Below are 25,137 nucleotides of genomic sequence, written 5' to 3' on the forward strand. Positions count from 1 at the left end.
AGCACTAAAACAACTTGTTTCCCCCCATCTCTTTCCTCTGAAATGGCTGAACCATTACCCTGAAACTTTCCAAAACAAGTTTAGCCTGAGGCAAGAAGCTGGCACAGAATGCTTCTCGGACTGAATGGTTTACGTTTGGCAAATTAAACTGAAAAGAGGGATATTATAGGAGGAAGAAATGTAACTCAATGAAAGAGAGCTAACTCTTCCTTGTGAGGGATTTCTCAACATAGAAGAAAGTCTTACACAATTAATTAGGTCATTGATGAACACTGGAGTCTCTTCAAAAGGATGCCAATGGGTGAGGTTGTGCCCATGCTATAATTCTGAAAAAACAAAGCAATAGATGACTAGTCCAGCTTCCTGAATCTCAGTTTTCATTTTTTAAAAGTTTATACATATTATCACATTGTGCTTGAAAGAGACTCCCAATAGTTAGGGGGCAGGGCATCTATGACTGACTATCAATGTTCTAACCCTTTAACAACTAGCAAAACCTAAATAAATTATTTTAACACCCTCACACCCCACAAATGTATGCAAAACTTGTTCAATGTGCTAAATTTATAAATGGTGACAGATCTCAACCTTACTTGGCAGGGAGATGATTATCTGGGCGTAGAACTTCTTCTTTTTTGTAGCATGGCTAAAAGGTGGATATGCACGTGCTCCAATACGAGCCATAACTAATGCAAATTCCTCATTTCCAGCAATTCTCCCATGCAGAAGCTGTTATAAAGGGCAAGCCTGTTAGCTAGACTTGCATGAACATGGAATGATCAAGTAAAAATACACGCTAAAAGAGGTATTTGGACTGAAAAGGGAGGCATTAGAATCTTCCACACTTGTATTACTCTGAAAGAAAAGAGCCCCCATTTTTCTTCTCTATTCTTCTCTTTTGTCGTCCCACCCTCCCCATGTTCTGCCTCCATAGCTGAATGATAGTTACTGGAAACCATAGGAAGGGAGAGAGCTCTTGTGTTCAAATCAGCCACTGTGAGTACAAGATGCTGGGTTAGGTGGTCCATTGGCCTGGTCCAGCAGGGCTCTTCAAGTTTGTTCAAGAGCAGTCAACAGCAGCAGCAATCTCAACCACAAGTATGTGTTCCACATTCATTCCTGAAGATGTGTATAAACCAACTTGTTGAAAAATACTACTAGAGATAAGCATGGACAACTTACACACTCTTGGGGCCTATCGTCACTTGAAGCCTTGCCTGTCCCCACCAATACCTGCTGCCACTTGAGCCCCTGACAGCAGCCACACTGGTGTTGTAATGAGAACTGGCACCACAAGAGGGAAGGAAAGGTTGATGACTGCTCCACCCTCTTGTGCACTTATCCAGCAGCAGCACTGTAATGGACTGTGAGTTACTAGGCAATCCCATGAGCAGGATGTTGGTACCATCAGCAGTGGCTTCACAAGGGCCCAAGTGGCAATGGGCACTGGAGGATCCACTGGGGACTCTCAGGGCCCATTCAGGGCAGCCTGGCAATGCCTCCCAAAGCTCTGGAGCCAGACCTGCATAGATCCCACAAACACCATAGGTCTTCAGGGAGCAGAAAACTGAGTGATCCTAGTAACTGCCATGAATGTGTTGGGCAATTCACTGGACTGGCAATCTTGATCTTGCTTTTTCTGCGCTACGCTATGATTTTTTTACCCAGTCAAAGGGTAAACTCTTAGTTGAAGAAAATGAAAAAGACAGTGCTCCTGGATAATCAGATAATTTCCTCACCTCTGTTCTCACCTTGGGATAACAGAGGCTAAAAAGAATGAAGTTAATAGCACAGGTTGGCAGTTAGGAAGACCTCTTAATTCAATTGGCAGTCTCTGCTTCAACATAATCCCTAATCACACTATCAAGACTTTAATACTGAAAATTCCACCATTATTGTGAAAGGTAGCAAATCACTACTCCATCAAGAAATGACTGTTGAACAACCAGGATAAAAAGGGGAGGGGACCCATCCTTATGCAACTGAAATAAATCAAATATGCAGGCCTTATAGGTTTCTGCAAAGCTACCACCACTTCACAAATGCCCCAAGTGATGTTTGGTGGTGATTACATGATGTCTTGCTACAATAACTTGGTCCACAATAACTTGTGTCCTTATACACACAGATTTCCATCAGACCACAGTCCTGTTACAAAACTATGGTTTGTGCTCACCTTGCATACCAGGATCAAACTCAGGTTTGAAAAGCAAGAAAATGATTCAGACTGCCAATCTAGATATTAATGCCATACTATGGTTTGTCAAAATATTGAGAGGAAATTGCAGTGCTCAAGGGAAACAAGGGAAGTGTGAGCACAGAAATCACTCTTATAATAGCACCAATCCATGCTTTGACATTATGGGTGAACTAACACAATATTCAGCTTAACATCTGCTGCCACTTGGGTTCTAACACTGCAGCAGCAGCTGCTAGTCTTCCCCCTCACTTGCAATCATTCTTACCAGAAGTGGTGTTGCAATGAACAACATGAACTACTTTTGCAAAATACCTTTGCAAATCAAAATCACTAGGAGGAGGTAGCTAGTAAGTTAGGCTTGTGGGAAATGGGAGAAATCTTCTCACTGTTTTTTGAGGACTGGCAAACTAGGCATCTTACCCAAAAAAATCATAACTGAATGGGTCTCAATTCCACATTGGTTGTACTTTTAAAAAGCACAACAGTTCTTTCACAGAACAAGGTATATCATATCCCAAACTAGTTGACAGTTTCTGGAACAAAATGGTTGGAAACTGCTGGCTTAAAGTTTAGGATTGCTTTGAAATTGTGATTTTTCAAAAGAATTTTTGAACATTTTATTCCTGCGATATATTCCTACTTAACATTATAGTAAAACAACATCCGAGCTGCAGATGTGCAGCAACACTTCAATGAACTGACAGCTTCTTTTGTAAATTCAATAGACCCTTTAAAAGTTTTCTAAATTCCATACTTGTTAGAAGCATTGTGAATATGGAATTCAGTGTATTAAGTAGATGGGAAGAATTCTAAACTCAGACCCCTGGCGAGCTAGTCAAGAGACACAATGAAATGTCAAGGGTCCTGGGATTCTCAAGAGGAGGGAAACATCAAATCAGGAGTGGGAGGGATTAAGTGAGAAAACTTTTGCTTACGTGACAAAATAGAGGACTTAGAAATACTTGGAATTAAGATTTATTATGGTGGCTATACTAGTAAGGCAGAATATTAAGTGCTTTGTACTTGCTACACTGAATCTCAAACAGAAAGGCACCTTTTTCTTTAACATTGTCTTTGTAGCTTATACAAATGACTTAGTCTAACTGCTACTGAAATACTATTTTATAGCTACTAAACAGTAATGCTCTTTAATGTAAGATGAGAAGCCATCATATCATTCCATACTATTCTCATACAGGTGAAAGCTGAAATCCACAAAGAGCACTTTTTAATGAAATTTGCTTAATCCTGCCTTAAGCCATTCAAGTACAAAAAATGCACTCTTGTAAGCTAAAAATACTGTATTAGCCCCAATATGGATGAGTTTACCAAACCTTATAGTACATACCCTAGGTGAATAACTTCTAAAAGTTTAGAGAAAAAAAGGTGCTCAGTGGGAGATGAGCTTGTAAAAAGGAATCTATGAGCTGCCACTTATACACATAGCTATATAACTAGGAAAAGAGAAAATTCAAATTGTATCCATCAACCTAATTTTTGAGTACTGTAGTATTAATGTAGGCAAACCTCTTTTATGTACCATTAATTTTGTTAAATCAACTTTTTCTTAATAAAATACATGAATCATATTAAAATGGCACCATGTAACCATGTAATTTGCTCACCTTAGGAGAAGCATACAGTGGTACCTCTGGTTACGAACTTAATTTGTTCCGGAGATCCGTTCTTAACCTGAAACCATTCTTAACCTGAGGTACCACTTTAGCTAATGGGGCCTCCTGCTGCCACCGGAGTGCGATCTCTGTTCTCATCCTGGGGCAAACTTCTTAACCCGAGGTACTACTTCCGGGTTAGTGTCGTCTGTAACCCGAAGTGTTTGTAACCCGAGGTGTTTGTAACCCGAGATACCACTGTATTTGAAAACAACAAGACTGGCTTTTAGGGAAGTAGTTTCTGCACTTCCTATGTTTAATGAGATAGTAAATCAGACTTATAGCCGGATCTGCTCCAAACCCATGTGCTAGGATGAGCGTTCAGTCTGCACAAGCATTTCAGCTTGCCAGATGGACCAACACCCACACCTCCACCCATGTATGCTGTTCTGGGGGTTCTTCTGACATACACCCACACCAGCCAATTACAAGGGGCATGGGGGAAGAGTGGGAAAGAAAGTACCATTGCACAAGCAGAAGTTCTTGTGTAAGGCTTCTGCTGATGCTGCTCTTTAGATGAACCATACCCTCTGCGTGTATGACCTGAAGATTGACTCCACCTAAGAGGAAATACCATTCAGTTTTGCTTCAATTTACTCTTTTTAAGTACTACAATGTCCAGAATTAATCCCTGGTTTTGATAAATTAAAGACAGCCATGTACGTTTCTCTTTTACTTGCTTCCTACACAGCCAGTTACAAGCCAGACTTTAATTTCTAAGAACCTGAGACTAGCCATTGCTTCTATATCCCGGAATCTGAGGTGTGTAACCTGATATCTGAAGCACCTGGGAATGACATATTCAGCTTGCAGTCTCCATTTTGGAATGCAGTCGAAGCAGATCTCATGGCTACAACATCCAGCCTACTTTTGTAACATCCTATCTGAAAAGGAGTTCTGGAAAACTCAAAGCTTGCCTCAATTTTGTAGCGTTTTAGATGATCGTAATAAACACATTGCTCAACAGTGGATTTTTGAGTTTTTACCAAAGAATTACTTCAACATTACTTTTTTCAAAAATCATGGGAAACTATGGTTTTCATTTAAAATGATTCATTTTTCACCAACAGAAGTGCAATACAGCTGTTTATAAAGTACAGAAAATGCAAATACTACAATCACTATTTTATAACAATATGACATACTCTGAAACTAAATGTAGTTCTGAAAAACTATGAACCACACTGCAACACTCAGGCACAGTGTACCATAATACAGTGGTACCTTGGGTTAAGTACTTAATTCGTTCCGGAGGTCTGTACTTAACCTGGAACTGTTCTTAACCTGAAGCACCACTTTAGCTAATGGGGCCTCCTGCTGCTGCCGTGCCGCCAGAGCATGATTTCTATTCTCATCCTGAAGCAAAGTTCTTAAACTGAAGCACTATTTCTGGGTTAGCGGAGTCTGTAACCTGAAGCGTATGTAACCTGAAGCGTATGTAACCCAAGGTACCACTGTACATTACTGCCTTACGTTTTTACAACTAGAACCAGTAGAAAAATAAATTAAAAGTTCTACATTGGTATCATTCCAAGAGTAGCAAACTCTACATTGGGAGCATATGTACCATACCACTACAAAGTGCACATTACCAACACAATGCTATCAGTCAAAAAAGGAGAAGCAATATTTACATTTAAGTTGTGATTTCAAGGCCATGGATTTCATCAGGCATTTGCTTACATCCCCACTGATATGAAATAAGATTCATTTGAATCACACTACTTCAATTTGAGTCCTTTAAAATAAGATATCCAATCCAAAACTGTGCATACAGCAATTTTCCAATTCCCTCTTAGAACAGTGGTTGTACATGCCAACAAGCCATCCCTAAAGCCTCTGATGCAATGCAAGCAACGCTCTTTGGAAAAACGGGTGACTGAATGCCAACCATTATTATTACTGCACGTGTATTCAGAAAGAAACAATGAAAACTATGTTTCAGGCTGTAGATGGAGCATTCTAGTACACTTGTACTTTACAAATTTAATGAAATGGTCACAGGCTAGCAGAAACATTTGTGGTATTATCTGTACCTTTGAAAAATGTAATTAGAAAAAAATGACTATACAAAAACATTAGTACAGAGGAGGGTTTTTTATTCTGTATTGATGTTTTTGTAAAGTAATTTGTCTCTAATTATATTCAAATCTGCTAGTTTCCAAAGGTACAGCTTTCATGGCAACCTATCAAGCCAAATAGAGAGACATTCATTATCTTAAGACATAAATATTACACACAGTGCAGTTTTACATCAGTTTTCATTTACTACTACCTTTCTAAGCTCATTATCAATACATGCCCAAATACAATAAGGCCAATACAGGCTTATATCCAACACTGTCCATTCATAAGTAGAATGAACCAACCTGCACAACAGGACTTTACCTTCTTCTCTTCCCCCATGCTATATTCCATGTGCACTCAAAATATTCTCCAGATGATTGGGGGAACCCTCCAAAGAAATTTGGGGAGCACACAGAGACCAATTTAAACAATGTTGGATTCTACCTGTAGTGCATGTTTGTTGAAGTTTTTCTTTTAATGAGAAAGCTGAGCCCTTAAAGGTTATAAACCCATCATTTTACCTGGTAAAAAGCCAAAACTGATTAGCATACCATCCAACCTTGATGCCATCTGAAGTTGTAATGCTTAAATTGCTTCATAATCCTCTTTATTTCTATTAAGCCTTCTTGTTACTACGTAATACTGCCCTTTTGTTTTCTTTTGATTAAAGTAGCACTTAAAAGGTGCAGTTTTAATTCCACAGTTTAACAGCCTCTATACTGAATTATCAAAACAACCTATAACATTCATTATTTAAGAATTATAGTACACCTCACTGTACAGACGTGTTTGAAACTTCTTATCCTAATCTAGTTGAGAAGCTACTTTACTAGCGTTGGTGTGGAAGAGGGACAATCACCTTCATCTGGTTCTAGATGAAGATGTATAGAATAGTGAAACCAGGAGAGCATAAAGCTGGGTTCCTATACCACTTTTCCATTGCAGTCTGCTATTATTATATGCAGTTCTAATGCAGAACCTAAGTTTGAACTGATTTACCAATGATGTCTGCCATCAGTCATGGCACCAAGGGCGACTGGGAAACCACACTTCCTGCCTCTGAGGAAGACCACCAACTTGGCCCCATCCGTTGACCAGTGGAGCAGCAGCTGCTCCCAAACTTGCTTTCCTCTTTCCTTCTCATTCCTTTCGCAAAAACAACTCATGCTAAATATACAGGGAAAACAGAGTACAGTGGTACCTCTGGTTACGAACTTAATTCATTCCAGAGGTCTGTTCTTAACCTGAAACCATTCTTAACCTGAGATACCACGTTAACTGATGGGGCCTCCCGCTGCTTTTTTAATTCTGCTTTTTTTAATTAAACAACAACAACACCTGCCTGCATCCAACAGAAAATCTGTTCTGGAGGAGTGCCTTCTCAACTGATTTTCAGGGCAGGGTACTAAAGGTTGAGAGGGAGGGGGGAATGGCAATCTGCTCCCTTCCTCTGTTATCGCGCACCTCCTGATGGATCAAATGTCCTGAACTTGTGCAAAGGCACCAAGTGAATGCAGCCTATTTTACTTTTGCTTTTGTTCCTGAAGAAACCCCCCCCCCAATAAAAAAAAAATCAGTTCTGAATATATTAGGAAATACCAACTTAAGGACTGGGGTGAGAGACAACAACCATGATCAGACACAAGGGAAGAGAGGTCAGCAGACATTTACCAACAAAAGACTGCTATAGAAATATTGGTATGCCATGTGCATGATTCTCCTTGACTACAATATGCCACAGGAGCAAGGCAGATGGAGAAGAAGGGGTTACTGTCCTGGCAGTTATAGCAAGGTGGCAATTACAACAATATTGTTTTTAGGGCTATTCAAACCAATTAGGAATCTTATTCGGAGGGGGAGGGGGGTGGAACTAACATTTTTTCAGAGAGCAGTCTTTATAAAACGATATTTGAGCAATGGTAATCCAGCCAGTTTTAAAACAAAATTTAATATTAGGTAGTAAAACTGCACTTTTTAAATAAAAATGAAGATTGGAAAAAGGACCCCTTTTTGAAATAGGGAAATGCAATTCTGCAGAGATGAGGCTGTTTATTAAGAATACATTCCACCTCTCCAGCCCTCTGAAGACAAACTGCAGAGCTGTGTGCAAAGCTAGACAATCTGGGCAGCCAGCCATAAAACATCACTTCTGTAGCACAGATACTGCTTTCACTCTCTTAAGCCCTCCACAGCTGTAAAATATAACAAGAGGGGCTCTGGTAACTAGCCTTTACTGTCTCAGACACTTTATGTTTCATGGGTCAAAGTTTGTGCATGGGTTGCATCTATTCTTAAAATACAAAACCACACCCAAATGAACATCCAGGAGGAATGTTATTGAAGTAAATATATTTAAAAAATAAAAATCAAGCAATCACATGCTGACATGTGGCACAGTTCATAATAGGTTTCCACAGAGAGAGCAAGGGAAAAACAGGCTAGAATTATAGAAGGCTTAACGAGATTAAAGAAATAAGCGACCATTAAAAAAAATAAATCTCATAAAATACACATTGTTTTTTACTTGAGAATGAAGCTGTTTGTCCACTCTATATTTCTGAGTGGAAATGTTTACAACTGATAAGTTTGCATTTAATTCACAATATGGGTCAACATCCAGAATATCATGCACCCACGCACAACTTTTAGCTTTGCTCTCCAGCAGCCCTCTGTACCCACCACAATGATCACAAGTTCTCTGGAGCAGCATCCCATGAGCAATGAGAAGATGCCACCAGAATTTATTTATTTTTATGGTCACCTCCTTCTGCATATACACAACTGCTTTGTACACATAAATGGGAGCTCTCTCGAACTTAGCCAGTGCACACATACTTTAAAGCAAGCTCCACAGCCAACAATGCAACAGTCCTTCAATTTAGAATGTTTCTGAATGGGCTGCAGGATAGAAGACAGCAGGTATGACTAATCTGTTTCCACAACTTGCTATATTTATCCTCTAAATACAAAGATTATGAACAATTGAAAGCCAGTTTTGTAATTAAATTTGCTATTGCCATAGCATATTGCAATTCAGCAAAATATATTGGGTCTTTAAATTCTTTTGACCTGGCTGATGTCTTTATAAAGCTACTGAAAACCTCTACCCATTATCACCAGAAGGTAACAGCTGATACAAAATTGGCTAGACTACATCATCACCGGGCACTTAAAAGGTTTCTTATCATTCATCTCTACTACTAAATGGCCTGATGAACTCCTTCCTGCATCTTCAAGACCAGGGGAGAAATATTCCAAATATGACATTATCTTGTAATCTGAATTTTAAATGGGTTCTAAAAATAAACAATTAATAAAACATCACAAGCCAAAAATAGCTTAGAAGGTAAAGAATGAGAATCCTAGTCATACAACAAAGCAACAACCTTCTATAGTTCATAATATATGGAAAAATTTAGCAGATTAATGAATGTGTATTGATGTACACATTTGAAATGATTTTGTCTGAAATATTGTAACAGATTTCAAAAAGCAAATAAATTAACATATATCCCTGTGTGAATAGAAACAGGGTGGGAGCTAAGCTTTAAGTCTGCAGTGTTCTCATAGGGACTTTCTCTAGCAATTCTTTCCATCTGAAAGCCTTCCTTTGCTGAAGTAGAAGTCTGCCCCACCCCTGACCTCCTCCTCCAGCTTGTTTTGGAAAGGAGCCAGATGACAGCATTGGGAAAAGTGCATATTTATCTCTACAAGACCAGCTGCATAGAACAACTAAATGTAATTTAAAAGTATTATCCATTCTCGCACACACGGCGGCTTTATTTTCATGCCATTAAGATTCTGAGTGCCAAAAATTTTTCATGTTGATGTTTTAGTAGGTATATCTCTAAAGGCTACATTTTTAGATTTATAAGTGTTCCAAAACTGGCAATCACTATGGCAACCATTTTGCTTATAAATAAAACCGAATTCCCTACACATGGAAATCTGTTTGCATTTTAAAATAGAAGTACAGAGAAACAGACTCAAAAAATGTTTATTCTTTCCTAGATTGACTATTTTCACATACAAAAGGTTTTGTAATGCCTTCAAACAAGAGTTTGAGATACTATTTATTCTGATGATGGAGTGTTACACCTTGCTAAAATGTCTGACTAAAAGATGACAACAAAATCACACACAACCTCTGTTGCTGGGCATATGATTCTTATACAGTGGTCATGTGATTTTCCAATTTATAATATAATGAATATCAAAGGAATTTAATATTTAAAATAGTACAAAATGTTAAAATGTTTAATTACTATCCTACTATTGTGGCTGCCCAAGAGGGCTAATAACCATCACCAAAAGTATACATCTATTCCAACTTCAGGAATAAATCAAGAATCACAAAAGTAATTATAAAACCCAATTCCTTTGTAGCAACAGGGCAAAATACTACTGCTAGGTGGAAGTGATTAAAGGACCTCTTCCAAACAATACATGGGGTCTAGCCTTCAGGTGGTTAGTCTGGAAATTATTTTCAAAATGAAGATCCCTTTTGCTGTTACTGTAGAATATATGTTGAAGGAGCCTAATATGAGGGTCAACACCAGGAACTACTAGCTAGTGATCTTATTAGACAAGTGTCTAATATGTTGGTCAACATATGATAAGTATATGGCCCATTTCTTTGTCTTTCCCCTCTCCCACTGTATATTAGCTTTCACTACCTATTCTAGAAGAATGTGATATGCATTTCCCAAAGACATGACCAACAGTCCAAGCAGAAAAAGGATACACCATAGCTTCAGACTGATGGCTTAGGACACCTGCCCTTGATGAGCTAACACCCACAGAGCTGAAGAACAAACTAATACTGGCATACTATTTAGAAATACATGAGGTATTGAAGATTCAACAGTTAATCACACTGTGTAAGGACACAAAAATAAACCCCATGTGGATTAATATCGTGCTTTTCATCTGTAATCCTATACTCACTTCCCTTGTAGTAATCAACGTGACTGAAGTATAAAAGTAAACATGCATAAGACTGCACTATTAAAGTGTTTTATGGCCTGCTTGTTGACATAAGAAGAGCCTTGCTATATAAGACCAAAGGCCTATCTAGGCCAGCATCCCATTTCCTAAATAACCAACCTATGAGAAGCACACAAGCAAGACATGAGGAAGATAGCCCTCTCCCACTGTTTCCCAACAATTAGTATTCAGGGGCAATCTGCCTCTAATCCTAGAGGTAGCATATAGCCATCATGACTAGCAGCCATTGATAGCCTTACCCTTTATAAATTCATCTAGTTCCCTTTTAAAGTCATCTAAGTTGGCCATCAGCAGATCTTGTGGAAGCAAATTCTATAGCTTTAACTATGCACTGTCTGAAGAAGTGCTGCCTTTTGTCTATCCTCAATTTCCCACCATTCAACTTTAGAGGATGACCCCCCGCATACTTATAGTATGAGGAAGATACTTCTCAATCCAGTTTCTCCGCACCAGCCTCCAGATAATTTTGCTTGCTACCGTTTTTTCCAGCTCTACAACATCCTTTTGAGAAGCAGCAACCAAATCCATACACAGAATGCCAAATGTGGTCACACCATATATTGTAAAAGCATGATCCCTTGCATGCAATCCGCTTTTTTCACAGCTGCCGCATGCTAGGTTAAGGTTTTTCATTGCATTATTCACCATGAACTCAAGTTTCCATTCCTGTCATTTGCACATTTTCTCTTTCAGAATGCATGGATAGTGGAAAACATGTTGAGTTTTCCCACCTATGCACTGAAAGGGCTATCTTTATGAGTCCTAGTGCTCACTCAGCCCATTTCATTTTTGATCAGTGCAATAGTCAGTTTTACAATGGAAGCATCTCTGACAAGGAGTTCACAGAATGCATCATAATTGCTTTGGTTACGGCATTAGTAGGAATCTCTCTTTCATAATGTACCTTATTTACTAATCCATGCATGTCCCAGGTGACAAAAGTAGAAAGCATCATAACTTGCCAGTACTAATGCTCTAGGACATCAAACGATCATCAGGTAAGTAAAAATTGCATTTAAAATCTATAACCAACTAACAAAAGTTTTAAAAAAGCAACAGAAAAGGCACAAGTGGTTTTTTAAAAAAAACAAAAACAAAAAACAATAGTCTTTTCCACCTTTTCTACCAAAAGGTATCTGTGAAAGGTATTCAGAAAACTGAAAGTTACCAAATGCTTGCACAGAAAATTGATAATATCAGATAACAGGAAAATAACTGTATGAATAAAACATGTCTGTAGATGTGAAGGGAATATTAAATATTTCTGATACACTGTTTGGTATCAGAGTTCACAGTTAGGTATCAGTAGCCAGAAAGGGTAGAAGGAAGAGGGTGTCAGATGATGACTGGAAATTCCAATAACCAGCTATGGGGGAAAGATTAAATCATAAGCTTTACCCATTGACAAACTGTTCAACTCTATCTGGATTATGAGGAAAATTAAATAATTACTAAATGTCTATCTTGACAGCCACACAAACCATAGAAAAACAAGTCAGAAGTGAGTCTCACTACGTAGAAATCATAACGATATATTATGGGCTCTTAAAAACATATATATAGCTTATTGCAGCTGTCTTCTTCTTTCTTCCTTTTGTGTTCTTATGTCTGTATTGCTAAGCGTTTATCTGCTGCATCTCAACAATTTACCCATAAAATTTGATGCATCCAATGAGGTTCACTAAAATAAGTGACAATTACTTGTTCTTATATATTCCAATTCAGCCAGGATTTTGGTTTCTCTCTCACCCACATTTCAATATCTCTAAGAAGGAGTTGATATTATAAACATGTGCCAAAATTACAATGGAACTATTGGGTGGTCACCAATGTTAATCCTATTCAGAGTAGAATCATTGAAATTAATGAACACCACTACCTTATTTACAGAGTAGATAGGTCTACCCTGACTTAGAAAACAAAACAATGGGTTGTCCCTATTACATACAGAGTTTAAATGGAAAAAAACTCTCCAACAGAGGACATTAAACTAAAATTAAAGACTGATCTTTATAAAGCGACTAACTAAAATATCTACCGAGGCATTCTGTATTAAGTGAGCCATAGATAACATTTTCTGTATTTTGAAAACGTAGCAACCTTCTGTGCATAGACTACTGCACTTCCAAGCTTAGGCTTTGAAGCAAATGAAGCAGAGGGTTTTCCAAATACTTAAATAATAAAATTTGCACAGGCAGAATTTTGTACACACTGAAATCCTACTTTGACCCCGATACTTTAGTAACTGATGGTTTGCTCCATTAATCATTGCTACCACAAAAGGAAAAACTGGTGACACAAAAATATGCTAAAATATTTTTCTCCAGCAAAGAACTTAATAATATAGACACAAAAGAAGCCTACATTCTAAAGAAACACTGAAAAAAAGATCCAGTCATCTTTTTATACTTGACTGTAGGCAATCAAGGATGAAGTTCAAGTTTTCTCCAGTTGGTTACATTCAATCAGCTTTTCCATTCTAGCTACACTTAAACCAAGACAAATTGCCAAGGCTAATTATCACTATTTTCCAAACATTGCATCACATGGTAATGTGAGATGCTATCAACAGCATGCACACACTAAAATAATTTAAGATTAATTCTGTTCCATAATTTATTATCTTTTCCATATTTTCTCATGTGCATGATATGGTGTGGGATTTTTTTGCAGGGACAAGGAACTACATGCAAAATATGCCTGATAAATACTGAAGTTTTTAAAGCTGGCATCCAAGTCTATTTTAGTCTTTGAATATAATAGCTTATTATTAGAAAGCACTTCATAGATTTATTATTTTACTGACTACAGCACAATTTTTTTTATTATTTAAAAAAAAACACTACAGAAAACAGCTCTGTTCTGTACTTATGGCACGGGGAGGCGCATGGACTGAACTACTTAAAAGGTCTTTTACATTTTTAACTTTTCTTGCCTCCCAATTAAGAGAAGGGAATGGCCCTCCTCTTACCTTTGCTTCGTTTCCTTCTGGGGCTCTTTGGCAGCTTTCGACTCAGTCTCCTTGAAAAAGAACAAGTGAATATTTTGTCTGGCGTCTGGGAGTTTCACTAGCGTGCTCCTTTCTTTCTTTAATGCTTTTTCTTACAAAAAGTACCCGTATTTTTTCACGTTGAATACGAAAAAAATCTCACACGGCCAAGAAAGTCAGTTGTTGGATTTTTTTTTTTTTTAATATTTATGCCCGTTCCAATAAAAAAAAAACCCACCAAAAATAACCTGCCACAAAGGAGGAGGGAGGGGGTTGGGGAAACCAGACAAGAAATCAACAGTATCCAAGTAGAAGAGCTAAAAGCTCCAGTTTGATTCCAGCCCAGAGAAGTGCAGCAGATGCAGGTCCTTTTTTAAAATATCTTTTTTATTTCCAGTGAAGCAGAACTAGCAGTTATGAGTCCCCAGCTAGAGTTTTGCACACGGAATTTTGTTCTAAAATTAAATGTACGTGGTTGCAGCAAAAATGAACTGTTGGGATGTGAGAGAGTGGAAAATGTTATGCTTTCTAATTGATCAGAACACAGCTTTTAAAAAATATGTGTTTGGGAGATTCTCAGTTTATATGGATGAGCATCTGAATATTTTGTTTTCAAAAGTGCAAATTAAAATGGAGAAAACTGTACCCATCCAGAAGTGTATAAGGGAATAGCTTAGGAAAAACCAAAAGGAGCCACGGGGGATCCAGAAGAGTCTCACATCCAAACAAGAAGTACCCAGTACGGTCTCTCTAAAAAGGGAGGAGAGACGTGGAACACAAGCAGGAAAAGGATCTAGCAGTCTCTCTCAGGCAGATCCAAGGGGGAGAGCAATCCAGGCAGTGTCTCAGAAGGCAAGGATCCACAGATGCCAGCGAAATCCACCAGCTGTGCCTTTCATATGTGGATCCAAGGAAGGGAGGTCCAGCAGTCTCTCTGATAGACAGGGATCCTAAAAGGATCCAGGAGATAAGCTTCTTGCTGACGAGGGGGTCCACCAGTCTCTCTCATGGGGATCCACCCAGCTATGCCAAACATAGGTGGATCCAGAAAAGAAGGCGAAATCCAGTCTCTTTCTTTCTCACAGGGTCAGGATCCACGGATCCCAGGGCGATCCAGCCGTTGAGTTTCTCATAAGGAGGTCCGTCAGGCTCTCTCCCAGCGGGATCCACCCAATCAGTAGCAGGATCCAGCAGGCTCGCTCGCTCGCTCTCCTTCCCCTCCACAGGGACTCAAGAGAGAGAGAGGTTCTCGGGGGGGGGGGGGAGAGATACGGGGGATTTGTGGAGGCAGCAGGAGCGGCTCCTCGGACGGAGCTTTCGCTCGGAGGGGAAGGGGGTTGGGCCGCTGGCGGGACAGGCGATGCCGCCGAGCTCAGTGATGCTGCCGGGCCGGCCCCCCGCTCCTCTTCGCAGCAGTAGCAGCATCCGCCTGCACCACCACCGCCGCCGCCTCTGTCCTCCGCTTCAGGAGCAGAGCTGCTGCCACCGCAGCCATTTTGTTACTAACTGACAAGAGCCCCGCCAGGCAGGCAGCGCGAGACCACAACGGAGCGCGGGGGGGGGGGAGGGGGCAGGGAGACGCGAGAGTTACTCCCTCCTCCCCTCCCCAACCTCAAACAGGAAGTCTCGTCCGCCGCTCAAGTCACGTGGTGGTTGGGGGGGAACAGGCATAAAAGAAAGCTCTGAGACATGCAAATGAGGCGGGGAGAAGAGCCAATGGCGTGACGGCAGGAGTCCCGCAGCTCCGCCTTTCCCTCGCTCTCATCTCGTCCGCCTTAGAGCCGGAGCTGATGCCTTTCCCTGTTGCTCGCTGCGCGCTCCCCCCCCCCCACCGCCTGCCTGCCTGCCTTTCTCCTCCGTCCATCTTGTGTGTTACCTAATCTGCACGGAGGGAACTATCAGATACGGTCCGTCCGCGTTGCAGGTGGAAAAAAAAAGCACAAGCTTGGAATGAAAATGATGGGAAATTTTGCTGTGGTAATTTTGCACGGGAAAACATAGCAATAGGGTTTTTTTGTTTCTATCTATCTATATGCATAATACTCGACTAGCCTGCGCTTGAATTGCATCTGCTTCAGTATATTGCTGTTGTTATTTTTAGCTCTGCAGAAACCTGGCGCTGCTGTTTTGAAAGATTTTTTGTTGGGGGGGGGGGTTACAAGTCGGCTCCTCTGAATGAAAACGAATGAATTTGCTTAGTTTTTACACAAAATTCCGCCCCCACCCGAGCATGAAATTAAAGCTTACATTGGTGCGTACAGACTGCCCTGCAAATGTCAGAGATCTGGGGGGATGCCACAGGACATGTGTGGTCTGTGTTTTTCTATGGAATTCCAACAGATCCTATCTGTACCCACCGACTGCATCATCATCTTCATAAAAAAGGACCTTAAAGCATCCCTCACAAATGTACATGTTTTTAAATTACCACACAAGAGATCACATCCGTGCCCATGAACGGCGGCATAATATGGCATGTGCACTTAACAAGCTTTGCTGTGTGCAAAAACAGATCAGTAATATTGCACAAGGCAGCAGTAATGTTCATGGTGCAGACTGTGAACATGGAGAGGTTCTCATATGGTGGGAGCTGTGGCAGGAACCTGAATAAAAAAAAATCAAGCAGATTTATAGGAAACTGCCTTCAATCCATATTTTTGTACTATGGTGGCACTGTGAAGGGTTGCATCCATGCTTCTGTGCCATGGCAGCACCACAAGACAATGGCCACAGAGACAGATGTGATCTGTGATATGGCGGATTTGGACGGGGGGGGGCTGTGTTAAAAACAACACCCATGCAAATTCAAAGCCCAGAGTTATTGATGCAAAACAAACCAGCCCACAGTACACTTAGCTGAAGTTTCCAGACATGCAGGCAAGCTTTTGTGATGTCAAAATAAAATATATGGGGCGGGGGAGATAATGACAGCATGCTCCCCAACATTCTGTTATCCTGCCTGACAACCAACCAATTGCTTTGGCTGTTTTTTCCCCATAGTCTGTTGTTTACAAGAGTTCCTATCCCTTACAGTTTAGTGGCTACTTAAATGTCCCCTCGCACCCCAATAGAAAGATCAGGGTCACAGCCTGACACCAGACAAATCTAATTTCAAAACCTACCATTGCTGAGAAAGGAAACTAACTCCCATCTGAGATCCCCAGAGGGCTGCAAGAACAGCTAGTAAAACAAAAACAAACTGAGCTTGCCAATGCAGGATGTGCCAGTGCCAGACAGGCTGTGTGTGTGCGCGCGTCCCCGCACACCAATACATCACTGTGAATTGCTTGGCATGTTTAGTAACAGTTGTACGGAAGGGAGGGAAATGCACCTGCAATGGAATGCACCCTATGCTATGGATTCTGTATGACCCAGGCAAGCACGTAAGGAGAATTCTGTTGGAAATTTATTAGATCCAGTGTGTAAATCTAGCCTTGTGGAAGTGCATCAGATCATGCTGTGTCTCCCTGTTTTATAGAAATGCGTGGATTTCTCAAGTTGCATCCATAGGTTCAAACTCCTAGCTGCTTTTGCATCAAGAACCTAAACTTGTTAAGTGGGATGTAAATTTTTGCCAGAAGCCCTTTTGCTTCATATTAATTAATAAGCAACAAAGTCTCAAGAACATAAATTTGGTTCCCTTCCTCACTTAACTCCTAAGTATGAACAAACAATCTTTTAAACACACAAGTGGTACACATAAAAATGGACAGCTACATCAAAACAAGATGGTGACAAAGTTGCAAGGGCAAAAAAGAAAAATCTGCATTATTGAGTGTCCAGCTTTAAATGATAAAATCAGTATAAAATGGGCTAAAATGGTTGCATCACTCCACCCCCAGGCTTCGGTTGGGCTTCATTTCTCACAAACATTCTAAGATATCATAGAAAGCTGCCAACAATGCAGCATCTGTGAAGGACCAAGTTGACTGAAAAGGATCTCGCAAAGGATTGACATGGGAGAACTCATTTGCAGAGATACTCAGCAGGTAAGGCGGCTGAGAGCTGAGGATCCTAAAAGTAAAGTTGGTATATCAGTCAATTAACCAGGCAAATTGTCAATTTGATCATAGTAAAATATTAAGTCATGTGGATGTTGGTGATAAGAGGTAGGGCCTTCTCAGTGGCAGCACCTCATCTGTGGAAAATATGGCAAGCCTCCACACTGTTAAGTTTTAGGTTGCAACCAATGATACATCTATTCACGCAAGTTTCAGGTACAAATACAGATTATGGTCTTACTGCTGATACCATGTCTTGCCTGTTATTTAGTTGTGTTGTTATAATAATGGTTTTCATTATTATTGCTCTATTGTATTTTATCATTTTGTGCACCATTCTGTACTCTGTGAGAGGAAGAGCAGTGTATAAATAGAAATGTGGCTGCTTCACTTTTTCTTTGCATCACAGGAATATCTGATACTAGTGACAGTCCCTCCTACTTCCTCAACACCCAACCACATATCATTTAGGAGTACCCACCCTTTGCCCTGCAACTTTTTCCAGGGAGCTTTCAGCCCTACCTTCCCAATTAAAGTGCATGGCCAAACCTATCCTTTTGGCCAGGCTTTATAACTGCAAGCATCTGTGAATAGAAAACATGGGGTTCAGGAGGAAGCAGACAGCAAATCACACAAGCAGTTCTCAGAGTAGCAGTGATCATGATTGTCTCCATGTGATCTAGCACTGGAGCAGTGATGTCATATAGAAGATTTGCAGAATTATAACTGGTGTATGCACTCTTTGCTACTGTCATAAGAAACAAGCACATTGAACTGACTTGCTTATTACTCTGTCAATATTTACTCACCAGCCAATTGCTCAGGTTTGTTTGTTTTACTGGTCCTAAGAGCATACGAAGAGCCTTGCTGGATTAGATCAAAGGCCCATCTAGTCCAGCATCCTGTTCCCTCAGTAGCCAATCAGATGCCTACGAGAAGCCCACAAGCAAACACCAACTTTGCAGTCAAAGTAGTGAATCTAACAGATAGAGAGACCAGGTGTAGGAAGGAGGGAGTGGATTGAAGAACAGGAGCACAATAGAAGGCAGAACCTGAAAGGTAGAAAGGAGGGCTGTGAGAACCTTGTGACAGGTCCAAAAAGGAGTTGCTAAGCAAGGGAACTTGGGATGCTCTTAAATCATATGCCTGAGAACCAGGAGAGTAGGGAAGCTATTAAAGAAAGTGTTGCTGCATCTCAAATGATTTGAAGTAACTAGCCAAATTTTGGATTGCATGTATACATATAACAGAAAGAGAGCCTTTCCAATGCTGGATAGCTCAGTTGGTTAGAGTGTGGTGCTGATAAAGCCAAGGTTGCAAGTTCTGTCCCCATATGGGACAGCTGCATATTCCTACATTACAGGGCATTAAACTAGATAATCCTCAAGGTCCCTTCAAACTCTACAGTTCTACAATTCTATGAATATGGGCCTCAGAAACAGGTTTTGTAGTTTCTGTTCAAGAGCTTCACAGGTGGGAATGGTCTGCATGTTTCACCCCAGAGCCCACTCTCTCTGGTGAGCAGGGCTTGGGGTCCTTTACACAGGAGGTAGCAAAGGAAGAGGAGCAATCAGAGTGCCTGAGTTTCTCAGGATGGAAGAACATCAGCCCCTTCTCTAGATCTCTTAATGGCCACAGCAGAAACACCTGGTTTGGAAGCCTCGCTGTGTAAAGCAGACATGGCCAAACTCAACCCTCCAGATGTTTTGGGACTACAACTCCCATGGTCCCTAGCTAACAAGACCAGTGGTCAGGGATGATGGGAGTTGTAGTCCCAAAACATCTGGAGGGCTGAGTTTGGCCATGCCTGGTGTAAAGGGTTTTGATTGGACACCTTGTTTTAGTGCTGTGGGCTTAACATACAAAAGCAGTTGCTTGCCCTGGGCACCCCTGGACTGTCAGTATTTTGCAGGAGGGACTCAGGCACATAACATAACAACTTTAGGTTTGCACAATTAAAGCAGATTAAAGGGTTCTTACATCCTAGCACACAAATCCACTTTTAAAGAAATCAGACCTTTTTGTGTTTTGGAAAATGATGTGGAAATTTATTGAAAAGTATGGGGTGGACAAATGACTTAACAGGAAGACGTGCCATTACCCCACAAGCAAATCAGGGCGAATGCTCATTCTTGTATAACCTTCCTTTGAAGAACTGCTCAATAAAAAGCAGATACAATTTAACCACCATGTAAGCAAATCAGGATGAATGCTCAATAAATGCACCATCTTGAGGAGCCCTGTGGCTACTATATGGGAAAGAAATCCCGGTCTTTTTCTTCAGCAAGCAAGCCATAATTGGAGTTAAGGTACAAAGGCATTGCTGTTCTGTATACTTTTTGCACATTTAATCACTACTTGTCCCTTGTTTAAAGGGACAACAGTCCCTTTTTTCTAGAGGGGTTGCTTAGGTTAGTCTGTGGTGTTGCAAAAAGAATAAAAAGTCATGTGGCTCCTTAAAAACCAACAAATGATTTATGCATCTGATGAACTGGATTGTAGTCCACAAAAGCTTATGCCATAATGAATTTGTTTGCCTTTAAGGTGCCATAGGACACTTCTCTATTTCTTCTCTGCTTGACCGTGTCCTTTCTCTAGAAAGTGAGCCAGTGATGTCAACAGCACAGCTCCTTTCCAAATTCACCAGCAACTATTGCACTGAGGTTTAAGTGGGGAGAGAAAGCCCCCTTTTCCGTGGGTGCCATCAGCTCCCTGATTGTGACAGTGCTGCTGTTGCTTTAAAGCAAGTAAAGCACCAGGTGGTGTTCTCCCATCTATTATAATAGCTTTCTGTTCCAGTTCTGGTCTGAATTCTAGTACCTGAAATCTCTGCTGGTGTTTTGATCCCCTGTTTTAAGGGACATTTGCTCTGGCATGGAGAGAAAGAGGTCTCAGATCTTTGTATGGTGAGTATTGAGTACAGCAAGTGATAACCAGTGTAACAGGATGCTAAGGGCGAAGCAAGGGAGAACGCTTCCCCCATCTTCAATACATAATAGCTCTATTTTTAGCTGTTGTGTATCAGCTTGACAGTGTCTTTGGTTCACGGGAATGGGAATATAATTAGATCTGTTTTTGCCACTGGAGGGAGACCACATTGCTTGAGAAAGCAATAGAAAGAGAAGCCCAGAACAAAGCAAAACAAATACCAGAGTTTTATATTTAGAACATACTGTTTTCTAGGGCAGGCAGGATTTATATGCATGCGAAGTATTTCAGCAGTGAGATTTAAACTTAACCTTTTGCTTCTCACACAAAAAGTACTGGCAATCAAAGATATGAATTTTCCTGGCTCTAGCAACTTTTTTTTTAAAAAAGCAAACTTGTGCCAACAAGCAGCAGCAGCCATCCATACACTACAGGTGCTGGGGGTTTTATTTTGTCTGTGGCATATATAAATCCAGGTGGAAGACAGATGAATTGCATGGGAGGAATGGAGTAAAAAAACCACACACCAACAACCAGCAAATAAAGAGTTCTACTTGTGAACTGAGCCAACTTTGTAATGTTTATGAATATAGGTCAACACCTACAACGTCTCCCCCCTCCAGCAATGTAACCAAACAGCAGCAACAGCAGATTGTCTCATTGATACTTTCAGAAAGGATTTTGCTTCCGACATAAGCCAAAAGCCTGAAACAAACAGAATGGGCACAGCCATGTGGGCTTCGTTGCCGATGTACAGTACAATCTAATTAACAGGATATAATATGATTACAGTGTCACTAATTAAATAATAAATAAAGCTGCTGTCCGATTAGAATGGCTTGTTTTGCTGTGTTAAAAGAAAACATGCCAAATGAAATTTGCCTCCAGATTAAGGTTTTGTAAAAGATCGTTTTTGGAAAAGCTTTCTAACTAGGTGTTTTTATGCACTGTTTAAACAGTGCCAAATATTGTAGCTATATTCTAATTGCATGTAGTTCACCACTTGCAGCTCAGTGACAGAGCATCTGCTTTGCAGGCAGAAGTTTCCAGGTTCAATTCTCTTCATCTCCAGGTAGGGCTGAGAGACACCCCTTTCTGTAACTCTGAAGAGCTTCTGCCAGTCAGTGTATACAATATTGAGTTAGATGAACCAATGGCCAGACTCTGGATAGGGCAGATTCCTGTATACCTGTTCTCCAAGTACAGGGTATCCACAAGACAGCGTCTAGAAACTCATTGGTAGTGCTCCAAAATTCAGATTTATATTTTCACTTGAAAGGATGTGGAGGAGCACCTTGTGATGGAGAGCTCCTACTGAAACTATCTTAGCAGTTGCTTAACTCAGTGCTTTCCACAAAAATGTCAGTTCCCAGCATTCCACTGCTTTCTGTCCACACCAGAGGGCAGACCTTAACAGAATGTTTCTGCACTGCATTTTCTAGCTCCTCCCCTCAGTCATTCACTATTTTTTCCTCATTCTGGGCATGCACACAACTATTTCCATATGTGTACACCTTGTAACAAAAGTTGTCACTGGTAGAGCACAACAGCAAATGTTACCAGCCCCTAGTTATCATGTTTTACTATAGAAAAAAAACTGTGACTTATCTTTTCTTTTGATGTTGGGTGGGGCGTGGGGGACACATTCATTCTCATTTGTGTGAGGGTTTGGTTGTTTTAAAGTGTAGCATAGAGCTGTTGTGCAAAGACCACTATATTACTACTATTTTTCAAAAAGTCCTGATGTATGTGCTGCAATTACAGTCTCCAAAGAAACCCTTCAGGTGTGTTGAGACTTTGAGAAAATAGCTCCTCTCAACTGCATTCTTGAAATTCCAAGGTGCCTTCTGCCTGCAGCCAAGATGGTGGCAGTAGGCTTGTACAGTATGGGCTGCCAGAAACAATAGCTAGATTTTGCTCAGGTGAGGATCAAATGCAAGTAGGTATGTGACAAGAGGGACCACCCACTGAAACATCACCACACAAATGACAAAATGCATACACACAAAAACTGCAGTGGTAACTGCAGATGTATAATGGGTCATTTTTACTTAATTGAATACTTGTCTATTGCAATGCACCCTACATGGGGCTACCCATGAAGACAGTTTGGAGACTGCAGCTGGAGTAAAAGACCATAGTGTAGACAATTATATTATCACCTTGGGAGCACATAACATGGCTCCTGAGGCCATTACATTGGTTGCCTATTTCTCACCAAGCCCAATTCAAGGTGTTAAGTATACAAAGCCCTAAACGGCTTGGTGCCCAGCTGCTTGGAAAAGCACCTCTCCCAATACCATCATGTCCAAGAACTGAGACTGGCCAGGAAGGCCTTCTCTCTTCCATGATCAAGTCAAAGGAGACTGGAACAGAACCTGGAACAGAGCATTATAGGTGGTGGCACCCTAGAGCTGGAATTTGACCAACATGCCCAGCCCCATGAATTCAAACAAGCTGCCACACTATATGGTATTAAATGACAACTGAAAATGTTTTTTGTTTGTTTGTTTTCTCAAGCCTTTGGGTTGTGGCAGCAGATGAAAACTATTGTTACCAGATGGAAAATTTGGCATGATGCTTTTAGATTTATAATACGTTCTATTTATAATTTTGTTTCTGCTGTTATTGATAACCCGTCCTTTGACCTGAGGGTGAAGCAAGAAATATAAATCACAATAATAAATAAAATGAATAAAGTGTGGGCTAACACTTTGATAACAAAGACATCATGTGGACAGCTTGGAAAACTGGGCGTGAGCAGTATCAATGTTACAATAAACCTCCAATCTGGAAGCATCCAAATAAGATGTTAAAACAACAGATTTCTGAGCCTGTGCTAACTGTAGCTTACCAGCCTTGGGGAGAGGTCTGTTGAATGCAGACCAATTGAGTGCAGAATTGGCACAGAAGCTCATAATGCGCCTCAACTTTAATTCTGAATAGGACCAGAATTTCAGGGCAGGGAAGCATGATTCACAATACTATCAAGTTATTTGCAAACTGGGAAAATTCACATTTTCAGCCTGTTACGTTTTAACTTCATCAGCAACACGGCTTGATCTGAGATGTCTCTACTCAGAAGTACCGGTAAGTCCCACTGATTTCAATGGAACTTTCCCCTACATCAATGGGAATAGAACTGAAGCCTAAAACTGCAGCTGGTCTAGTTTCTTCTGCTTCCTAGTACAGCTATATCTATATACAGTAATACAATGAGTTTGTTAGAGATTTGCTGCTTACCTCCTGGGGTCATTCTGCCATTGCTAGTTCAAATACCAGCAGACTCTTTTTGGCATTTTGCTGCATTTGAGTAACACCTCTGTTGTCGTGTTGAGGTTCCTTGTTGCTCACTTATCTACCTAACTCTGCATGGCTGACTCCTTCCTGTGTTACAAGCCCTCAGGAGAGCCGCCTGGAAATGAAACTCCTCTGATGGAAAGCTTTTGTTTCAGCCACCTCAGCTTCCTTTAACTCTCCAAGATGAATCTACTCCCTATCAGATTAGTTTTGCTATCTTTCTCAGTTGCCACTCTGCTCTATAAAGAAGCTCTTAATTCTGCTGGCTCTGTCACCTCTATTGAGTGATGACCACGTAGGTGTCAAGCTTGGCAGGGGAAGCCTATTGTAGGGTCAGTTGTTACTATTAGTGTCATCTACAAGAGCTAATATGTGCCCGCTGTGTGTGTTTAAATGTGTAGAGGCTGTAACAAGCACAGAGTATCACATATGAACAGCCTTACTAGCGGTTCTTTCAGAGCTCTTTATTCAGCACTAATCCTGATCTGATTGCAAAAAAAAAACTTACGCAATGATTACATGGTGCCTGGTCTTTACTGATTTGTTCACAGGGCAGTTAGACAACCACAGGCATTTACATACCACCAACTTATTAAACTATCATAGTGGTGTACGGTCATCTGTTACAGTCACTTGGGTTGCAGTATGGGTTACAGCAACATGGGTAAAAACAATGGAATGACTTTAAAACACGAAAATTATAAAATTGTAAAATACAGAGCAAATGAACACCACTGAATGTCTAATTCCTATTCAAAGGTCTTGGGTGGATTCTATCTTTTAAATGTTTAAAACAGTTCTAAATGATGCTTCAGGAGCCACAGGGAACTGTGTCAAGAGCCCATTCATTCAATAGGTGCCTTTGCAGTGGCAGCATTTGAAGTCACCCAGGAGTGTGTGCCTGTCCTACCAGCTGCAAAGCCAGCAGAAAGCTGTGTGAAGAGCTTCACGGTGCTATGCCTTTCTTGAGCC

General features: G+C 40.6%; 1 protein-coding gene across 8 annotated transcripts in view; it reads right to left on the minus strand.

Annotated features, from left to right (window-relative positions):
• Positions 1-25,137, minus strand: part of TNRC6C (trinucleotide repeat containing adaptor 6C) — a 394,661-nt gene that overhangs the window by 102,499 nt on the left and 267,025 nt on the right. Inside the window, exon 1 of one of the 8 annotated variants that reach the window (XM_080993553.1) lies at positions 13,919-15,456. The exons of 6 other annotated variants lie outside the window; for them this stretch is intronic. The gene's annotated coding sequence lies outside the window, so the exon portion shown is untranslated. Of the gene's footprint in view, positions 1-246; positions 285-13,918; positions 15,457-25,137 lie in introns of those variants that run through there. One more of the 8 variants, XM_080993554.1, reaches the window with a different exon arrangement.

Source organism: Podarcis pityusensis (assembly GCF_964106645.2).
Source record: "Podarcis pityusensis genome assembly, chromosome: 2".
In the NCBI taxonomy this organism is placed as follows: Eukaryota; Metazoa; Chordata; class Lepidosauria; order Squamata; family Lacertidae; genus Podarcis; species Podarcis pityusensis.